Below are 8,952 nucleotides of genomic sequence, written 5' to 3' on the forward strand. Positions count from 1 at the left end.
TAAAATGATGAGAAAAGAAGAACCAGGAGGAAGGGAGGAGGGATGGGAGAGGAAAGCAGGAGCCAGAGTTGGAGGAAGACCCCTCCCAGGTAAACCGAACGGAAACAGGAACACACACTAGACTGGATTTGGCACGTGGAGAGCTAGAGTGAAATTTCCTTTTCTGTGTGCTGAGGGCACAGGGGAGCTGAGCCCAAAGGAGCTCTAGGGATCTGACTTCAGGCAAAAGTAGAATGAAAACCAGGCAGTTCTCAGGGTGTGGCACTAAGCTAAGGCCCCCACTCCCCTCCTCCGTTGAGCGGGGCGGGCGGGGGGTGGGTGGCTTCCAAGGCCTCAGTGCAGAAGTCAGGGAAAGCCGGGAGCCTGCAGTGACCACTTCAAGCGTCAGGCGTATCCGAATTGCCACTCCCTCCATAAAGGCCGTTCTGATGTCCCCCAAACCATGCATTCTCAGCGCGGGCCCTAGCCTCCCCCGCAACCCAAAGAGGGCAAACAGTGATTCTTGCAGGCGGAAAAATCTTCTTTCCATGCACCAAGCACAGAAATGCATATGGCAAATTCACACCGCGGATCTGTGGTGTCATAATTTGGGGGGGTTGGTGGTTGGGGGCAAAATCCATGCTCCTCTCACAGCTCCGGCGAGGGAGCACGGGCGACCTCACCCGGTCCAGCCCCTGCAGCCGGGCGCCCTGTCGCCGGGGTCGCGGTCACGGTCACCGCGCGCTGCCGCCACCTTCCCGCGAGCACAGAAGCGGGCGCGGCCGACCCCCGCGCCGCCTGGGCGGGGCCGGCTCCGGCTCCGGGGGGTGGGGCCAGCTGCAGGGGGCGGGGCCAGGGCCGGCTCCGGGGGGCGGGGTCTGCGGGCGGCGCCCTGCCCCCCGAGGAGTCCACGCGGCTCCGCCCGAACGTCCGCCTGCCTCCCGGCTCCTCCCGCCGCCTCCTCGGCGCGCTTCTCCGAGGTGCCCGCGCGGCAACGCCCCGGGCAGCTAGGGAGCCGCTGCGGCCGCGGAAATCTGTATACACCGCAGAGCAGCCTTAGTAGCCGGGTCTCTGTGGCGCAATCGGTTAGCGCGTTCGGCTGTTAACCGAAAGGTTGGTGGTTCGAGCCCACCCAGGGACGGTAGCATTTTGTTTTTCCTCTACGGGAAAATTCATTTTAAAACGGCAACAAGGAGATTTTTTAATGGAGCAAGAGTACGATACTGCGACGCTTCTAGGACAGAGGAAGACGACGTCCAGTTAATGGTGTTCGGTGCCGGGTGAATCCGAGAGCGACGCTGCTGCGGCGTGGTTTGCTCATTCTAGTTCAAACGAGTATGTGGGGGAAATGTGCACCCATGGTCCAGGAGACCTGCCCGACCTTGTTCATCAACAGCAGACACTGCAATGGCAAAAACAAACCCCAAACACGCAATTGCTCATTGGTAGGTGAATGAATAAATAACCATTGGTTTCTCTGGGAAAACCTGATACCACTCAAAAGCCAAAGTGGTTATGCAATTTTGCCTTATGTGCAGTCAGAAAGATTGGAGGAGCCGTGCAGATGCAAACAGGCAAGAGGGGACCTCTCAGACTGTGGAGGCACAATTCATCCCAAGCCACTGTGGGCTGAATTAAGTTGTGCTCTATCTAGCTTTTGGAGCCAGGACTTCAATCTAGGCAAAGGCCTTAACTGTTCACTTCGTTTAGGCTCCTGGCAGAATTTTTCCTGAAATTAGAAAGTGTAGAGGTTCCTGTTAAAAAATCTCAAACGACGTGTTTCCAACTCATCACACAGAAGACTCAAATATTTTTCAAGCAGAGGATTCACACACGATTTCCTCTTTTTTCCTGATTTTATTGAGAAGTAGTTGACATTATCTCACTCTATACATACGATTTTCTATAAAGATAGGGAACCACATGACAATATGATAACATGAGGCTGTAATTCATTCTTGCCAAGACTGAGGTCACCTGGTGCTCAGTAGGTAGGTGCTTTTTCTCTGGGACGTACCTACCATGAACAGACTTTAGAGACCCAGAAGAAGAAATCGTTGAACTATCTCACTAGGGTGTCTCTTAGGGAATGCTTTGACAAATGCTGGCTGACAACTATTTATCAAGTTACTGTTGGTGATAAAATACCCTCTATTGCCTTGTTAGGAGCCCTCAGGAAGAAAACACAAGGTTGCACTTTCAGTGGAATTCCAGACAGAATATCAGTAGCCCTTCCCCCCTACCCCTACCCCTCACCCACCCAAATGTTCCTAGCTAGGAGCCTTTCTGAAGCTCCTGGAAATTCCAGACTTTCCACCTACACTTCAGGATAGCTTACAGTGGAAACAAGAGAATGGGGGGTGGAGGTGGAATTATGTCATAAGATCATTTACAGACTGTTCAAATTGAGTCTCACATTTCAAGATGAAGAAGCTGTAATATTTGCTGTTAACTGAAGTGACGGATCCTTCCACTTTGAAGCTGAGTATATTTACACTAGGCTCTAAGCTCCTCGAAGGAAGAGACCATATTAATGATCATTTTAGGATCCAGAGGATTCCCTTCACCCTGTTTCCGCATGAAAACTTTTAGAGGTTATAAGCACTTACTAGGAGTTCTTTGAAAGGTCCAGTCTGCCTTACACCTTCTTCCTGGCCAGATGTCTGTCCATCTGCCCAGCGTGCCCTTCCCCATCTCTGCTTACCTGGGTCACATCTGCTGAGAAGCTACCCCTGGGAAAGCCTCCCCGACACTGCCTCCATCTGATATAGATGCCCGTCCTCCGCAATTCGTCATAGCACCTTGCAACCAGGGAGTTACTTGTTCCCTGAACAGGACCGTGATCTCTTTAGAGGAGGAACCATGCCTTTATTCATGCTGCTTGCTCACCTAGCCCAGGCCTGTCCCATGGCACACACTCAGGGCCAGAGCCATCCTTGCCTTCCTGGGTACGTGGTTCACAGAGGCCGACAGTCAATAAAAATGCCTATGACCAAGGATCAGCATGAGGGACACAGAAAAATGTTCCCTGGCCCTGAAGAAAGAAGTCAACTTTGATGGGCTAAACTGTCTTCATGGAGGACTTGAAATGACCCTGAAAGATCTGGACAGGGCACAAGGCAGGGGAGGGACATTTTAGGCTGGGCAGATTTCAGGACATGATGAGGGAGTGGCGGGGGTTGTGGGTGGACTATGTGCATGTACTTAGGGTGCAGTGAAAATGTTCTTAGCTTGCAAAAGGGCCCTGAAGACTGAGGGAGGAGGCCTGGTTTGACTCTGTAAAGGAGTCACTGTTAAAAGGTTTCTGTTTTAGGATAGAAGGAAATCTATTTTTGGTGGTCAGGCTGACAATAGCATCAATAAGAAATAAGAGATCAGAGGACAGTTGAGACACACGTGTATTTCAAAGGAGAAGCAGTGAGGCTCTGGGCTAAGGTGAGTAAAGGAAAGAAGGCATGGATGCATTCAAGGGAAGACTGGTTGAAACCTTAGGATAGAAAAAGGAGGGAAGTGTGAGGGTGGAGCCCACATTTAAAGCTTGTTGTGTTCAGACCCTAAGTCATGTCTGACTCTTTGTGACCCCATGGACTGCAGCACACCACGCTTCCCTGTCCTTCACTTTCTCTTGGAGTGTGCTCGGACTCATGTCCATTGAGTTGGTGATGCCATCCAACCATCTCGTCCTCTGTCGTCCCCTTCTCCTCCTGCCTGCAATCTTTCCCAGCATCAGGGTCTTTTACAGTGAGTCGGTTCTTTGCATCAGGTGGCCAAAGTATTGGAGCTTCAGCTTCAGCATCGGTCCTTCCAATGAATATTCAAGGTTGATTTCCTTTAGGGTTAAAGCCTAGGGGACCCAGAAAAATGGTGATAACTTTGCTTGATGTGGGACTTTGGATGATTCTTAAAGAAAACTTGAAATTCAAAAAATTATAAATTGTCCATATTTTTAGCTTATCTAACCTGTGGTCAGTTCTCCACCATGGAGTTCATTGAGAACCTAGTCTCAGAAACGTCATTTTTTTTTAAAGTTTAAGATGTGCTTCCCTGGTGGCTCAGCTGGTAAAGAATCTGCCTGCAATGCAGGAGACCTGGGTTCCATCCCTGGGTTGGGAAGATTCCCCTGGAGAAGGGAAAGGCCACCTGCTCCAGTATTCTGGCCGGGAGAATTCCATGGGCTGTGTAGTCCATGGGGTCACAAAGAGTCAGACATGACTTTCACTATCACTTTCATTTATTTAAGATAGTTTCCAGCAGACCACCTGGGGTTTCACAGAGCCCTGTGAAAATCTGAATGGGAAGCTAAAGCTCTTCTCCCCAGAATGTACACATTCACTGAGAAATTTTTATTTACAGCGTCCAAGGGAGTCACAGAGCCTCTGGTGCAGGTTCTTGGCCCTGTTTTGTATTTTATCCAATTTGTATTCTCATTACTGATAAAAGTCATAAAGCATGTCAAATCCAAAGTGTTTAGGTATGGAAAAGTTACTAAACTGAAGATTTTAAGGTAACACAAAGAACTAGAAGAGTCTAATAGTATTGACAAGTCACAAAGAGAAGCCAGTTCCTTTTTTTTTACCTTGCTGAGAAATTAAGTACATTGTAAAATTAGTAATAAAGGACTTGAGACAAAAAGAGCTCGCTGGAGGCTTTAACACTTAATGTTTTATTGTAGGGGCTTCCCAGATGGCTCAGGGGTAAAGAATCTGCCTGCCAATGCAGGAGATGTAGGTTTGATCCCAGGGTCAGGAAGATCCTCTGGAGGAGGGCATGGTGACCCACTCCAGTATTCTTGCCGGGGAAATTCCATGGACAGAGGAGCCTGGTGGGCTACCTACAGTCCATAGGGTCACAAAGAGTCGGACATGACTGAGCATGCATGCTTTATTGTTAACACTCTGGAACCACTGGACATACTCTGTGAAGGGCTTTAGTATACTGATGCTTTCAGGGCCCCTTCTGTAGGGATTTATACCATCACCAGATACCAATTTACATTTCTTTCCTTGGGAGTTACTTTAATGACTCCCAGAAAACTGTCATATTTGCTATCATGAGTCACCCTCTCACAGGAATTGAGCCTTTTTTTTTTTTTTTTTTTTGCAGTAAAAACAAACCAAAAACTATTGTCTGTCAAAGATGACTCAAACTACTTATTCTGAAACAAGTAAATCAAATACACACTTTAAAATAAGGAGATCCTCAGCTACCTTAGTAATAAGCTGAAAAAGTAGAGCGTAGATTATTATATGCACATGTTGAGTGTAATGATAGTTTGTATTTAATTATCTAATATATTCACTTGTACTAGCATATATAGGCTGACCTGATCATTGGAATTCACTATAATACTACTACAGAGGTGACAATCTGCAATGGATAAGAACTCAGTATAGAATTAAAGTTTTAAAGATAGAAATTTTCTATTAATTACCGTCCACAGAGATGCTTTATGATAATGACAAGGTCTGTATCCATGGGACTCTAGATTACAACTCAAACATTTTGCCATCCTTCTGAATAGGCCTGCCTTACATCGTCTTGGGCCTTGGGGGAGCATTAAATATCAGGTGAGCTGTAGACACACTTGAACTTTTCAGCATATTTAGATCGTCTCTGCCTCCAAACCCAGCAGGAAGGTTATCATAAAGAGAAAACTGGCAAGAAGGGTGCTTGACCCAGCTATTAAGTGCCTGCAGTAACTAAACAGAAAACGCATTTTCATTTTGAGATTTGAAGTATTTCATAGGAGCCTCTTTTCTCCCAATGACCTCTTGTTTCTTGGCTACATTTAATCTCCTGATTAAACTTCTCCAGTACCAGATTCCTTGTCACTTTGGCACTTGGCTGTTGTGAAGACGTTATTTATATAAGAAGAAGTGCCTTTTGTGGGTCTGCTTTACTCAGAAATGTCCTGGTGTGCCTGTCAGCCACCTGTGTCTCTTCTGTGCTTCTTGAGGGAACATGGATGGGAGAAAAGGGGGTGAGGATTTCCTGGAGGCAAAAGCAAGAGGGCCAGAAAGATAGCCTACCATTTAGATGCCTTTACCACCTACGGAGAAGGCAATGGCAACCCACTTCAGTACTCTTGCCTGGAGAATCCCAGGGACGGGGGAACCTGGTGGGCTGCCGTCTATGGGGTCGCACAGAGTTGGACACGACTGAAGCGACTTAGCAACAGCAGCAGCAGCAACCACCTACAGAGACTATCCACACACCACCTTGGCCTCCTGGTTCCTATGTCTCCTCACTTTTCCTCAGCTCCTGACCCAACCTTGGCCTCGCACCTCCCTTGTCATCCTTCAGACCCTGTCATCACAGGTCAGTGCACTGTGTCTGAAAGCTCAGGTTCAAGTACACCACTTTCTAACCTGCTTACTTCCTCCATGAGTCCCACTCCGGCATTCTCTGAACCCACCTCCAGTTCATGGAGGTCTGCCACCACTTTTTGAATGACCGTTCCTTATCCCATGTCCTCCCTAACCGTCCCTCCTTATCCTTTACTATAATCATTTTCTTGCCTAAAACCTGAACTCCTTTCTCTTCTGTATCCAGTTTGTTTGACAAAGCCTCTAACTTCAGCTAACTCTTTAACTTCCCATCTACTCTCTCAGTCCTGCACCCTAGCCACACACACGGTTAGAGAAAAATAAACAACCATTTTAGCTGGTCTCAGTAGAGTTTACAACCATAGACTTCTGGAGGGTTCTGAGCACTGCCTAGTGAGCCTACTGCATGGTCCTGTTCATTTAGCACCGGAAACTCAAATCTCGCTTCTTCCATCTGTAACTCTTTCTCCCCTCAGGCCCGCAGCTTTTATTGTCTCCTCGAGAAAAGAATCACAAGACCCTCCTTCTCCCCTAATCTTCAAATCTTCTGATGACACTACCTACATACTTTGTTTTCCCTGGTGCTAAAATGGATAAACTCTTCTGGCTCTTAGTGTCACACCCTCTTCTGATCTTGGATCTCATCCCAGAGAAATCCGCTCCTGCAATTGTCCCTTCTCTCATTTACAACATCCATTTGTCTTTCTGGAACACTTGAGCCCTCTCACTTAAACATGTGCATTCCCGGTGCCAAGGCCCAAGTCAGGTCTCGGTCTTTGTGTTTCTCTACTGCTCAGCGGCACCTGGCCAGTCAGCAGCCTTCCCGACAGCTCTTCTCTTGATTTTCAGGACACCACTCACCTGGTTTTCCTCTTAACTGCCCCTCTTCTTTCCCCAGAGCTGTTTTAACCCCCTAATGACCCCACCCTCCAGGGGTTGCTGGTGGTAAAGACCCTGTCTGCCAGTGCAGCAGACCTGAGACGTGGGTTCAACCCCTGGGTTGGTTGGGAAGATCCCCTGGAGGAGGGCATGGCAACCCACTCCAGTATTCTTGCCTGGAGAATCCCATGGACAGAGGAGCCTGGCGGGCTGCAGTCCATAGCGTTGCAGTCAGACATGACTGAAGTGACTTAGCAGGCACGCACTACATCATGGCATCAAATAGGATCCGTGCACTCATTGTTCTAGACGGGTATCGTCAGCGGTCCCTTCTCGAGCCCCAGTGCTGTAGATCCACTTTCCTATTCTCCCCACTTGGAAGCCTAATAGGTATCTTACATTCACGCATCCAATTTTATTTCTTTTTTGGCATCCAAAATCTTTTTAGTAAGAGTAGAGTCAGGGGTTAGTTCTTGTAGCCATGGTTGGCCTCTGGTGTGCTCGAACTTTCAGCCCTTGGAGTGTACAAAGGGTTTGGTGTGGCTATGCAGGGTTCCTGGGGCCTTGCCGAAACGCCTGTACACCTCTCTCCGCCCTTGAGAGGACAAGAGAGGACAGTGCCACAGCCCTTGGCAGAGTCCAGGGCCAGCTGGTCAAAGGTGAGGATCTTGCTCCTTGGCCTTGAGGACACGACTCCGGGTGCAGCTGCTCACTCACACACACCTTGCTTGTGCACTTCCTGGACATGCACACCAGGATTATAGTTCCCACAATCACAGATGTTTTGCCTTCCCAGCTAGGAAACCCTATCTTCTGATCACCCAGGAGAGGGAATGCATCCAAAATTGAATAAATTCTTTCCTTTAAAGGTTTTCCTTCCAGAGTCTGTCCCATCTCAGTAGACAGAACCACTCATGTGTTCAGGCAACAAAATCTGAGCTCCCTCTTTGCATCCTCTTTCTACCCCGCAGTCGACCATCAACTCAACCTGTTGGCTCCACCTCTGAAATGCAACAGTGGTCCAGCTGTTTATCACCTCCACAGCTGTCTGAACTGAGACTGTCATAAACTAGCACTTCCATTCTGATAACCGTAGTCAGTGATCTTTTAAAATCTCTTGACTAGATTGTGTCATTCCCTTGTCTGGAAACTTCTGGTGGCTTCCTGTTGTTTTCGGAGACCATACATGATCTGGTTTCTGCCAACCTCTTTAACCCGATCTTCTAATTCCCCTTCCCTTGCTCACTGTTCACACTGGCCTCTTCCCTGTTCTCAACCATGCCAAGCACCCTCACGCCTCAGGGCTTTTGTTCTTCCTGGATAATGCCCTTGAATCAGTCACGTGGTCAATTCCCTAACTTCACTGAAGGACCTGCTCAAATGCCACCTCTCCCACCAAGTCCACCTGATCTAAAATAATCTGCCCATCACTTTTCTCCATAGCATTTAGTACCATCTGACATTTATCAATTATTAAGTCTGCATTTGTGAATTTGCCTACTTGCTAAAATTTGTAACCCTAAAAACCAATATTTGCAGTGCTTTTGTGGTCATTTGTGGATGTGTACACAGCAGTGAAAAATTTGAGTCCCTTGCAGAACATCTGGTCTGTGCCACAAGGTCCTCGATGTGTGGTACAGATCACTTGGCGTGAACTGAACATGCTCATGTACATCTTCGATAGGACCAGACTTCAAGGACTGCTGGCATGGACCCAACATCTCATGGACATTTTTCGTGCTTTTTGTTGGTTATTTTGTGGTTTAAA

General features: G+C 47.9%; 1 non-coding gene across 1 annotated transcript; it reads left to right on the plus strand.

Annotated features, from left to right (window-relative positions):
- The first annotated feature begins 1,046 nt into the window (after nucleotides 1-1,046).
- Nucleotides 1,047-1,120, plus strand: TRNAN-GUU (transfer RNA asparagine (anticodon GUU)). The gene has a single exon. It is a non-coding gene; the product is annotated as a tRNA-Asn (tRNA).
- Nucleotides 1,121-8,952: the final 7,832 nt, after the last annotated feature.

The sequence above is a fragment of the Ovis aries genome, chromosome 10, assembly GCF_016772045.2.
Source record: "Ovis aries strain OAR_USU_Benz2616 breed Rambouillet chromosome 10, ARS-UI_Ramb_v3.0, whole genome shotgun sequence".
Classification (NCBI taxonomy): domain Eukaryota; kingdom Metazoa; phylum Chordata; class Mammalia; order Artiodactyla; family Bovidae; genus Ovis; species Ovis aries.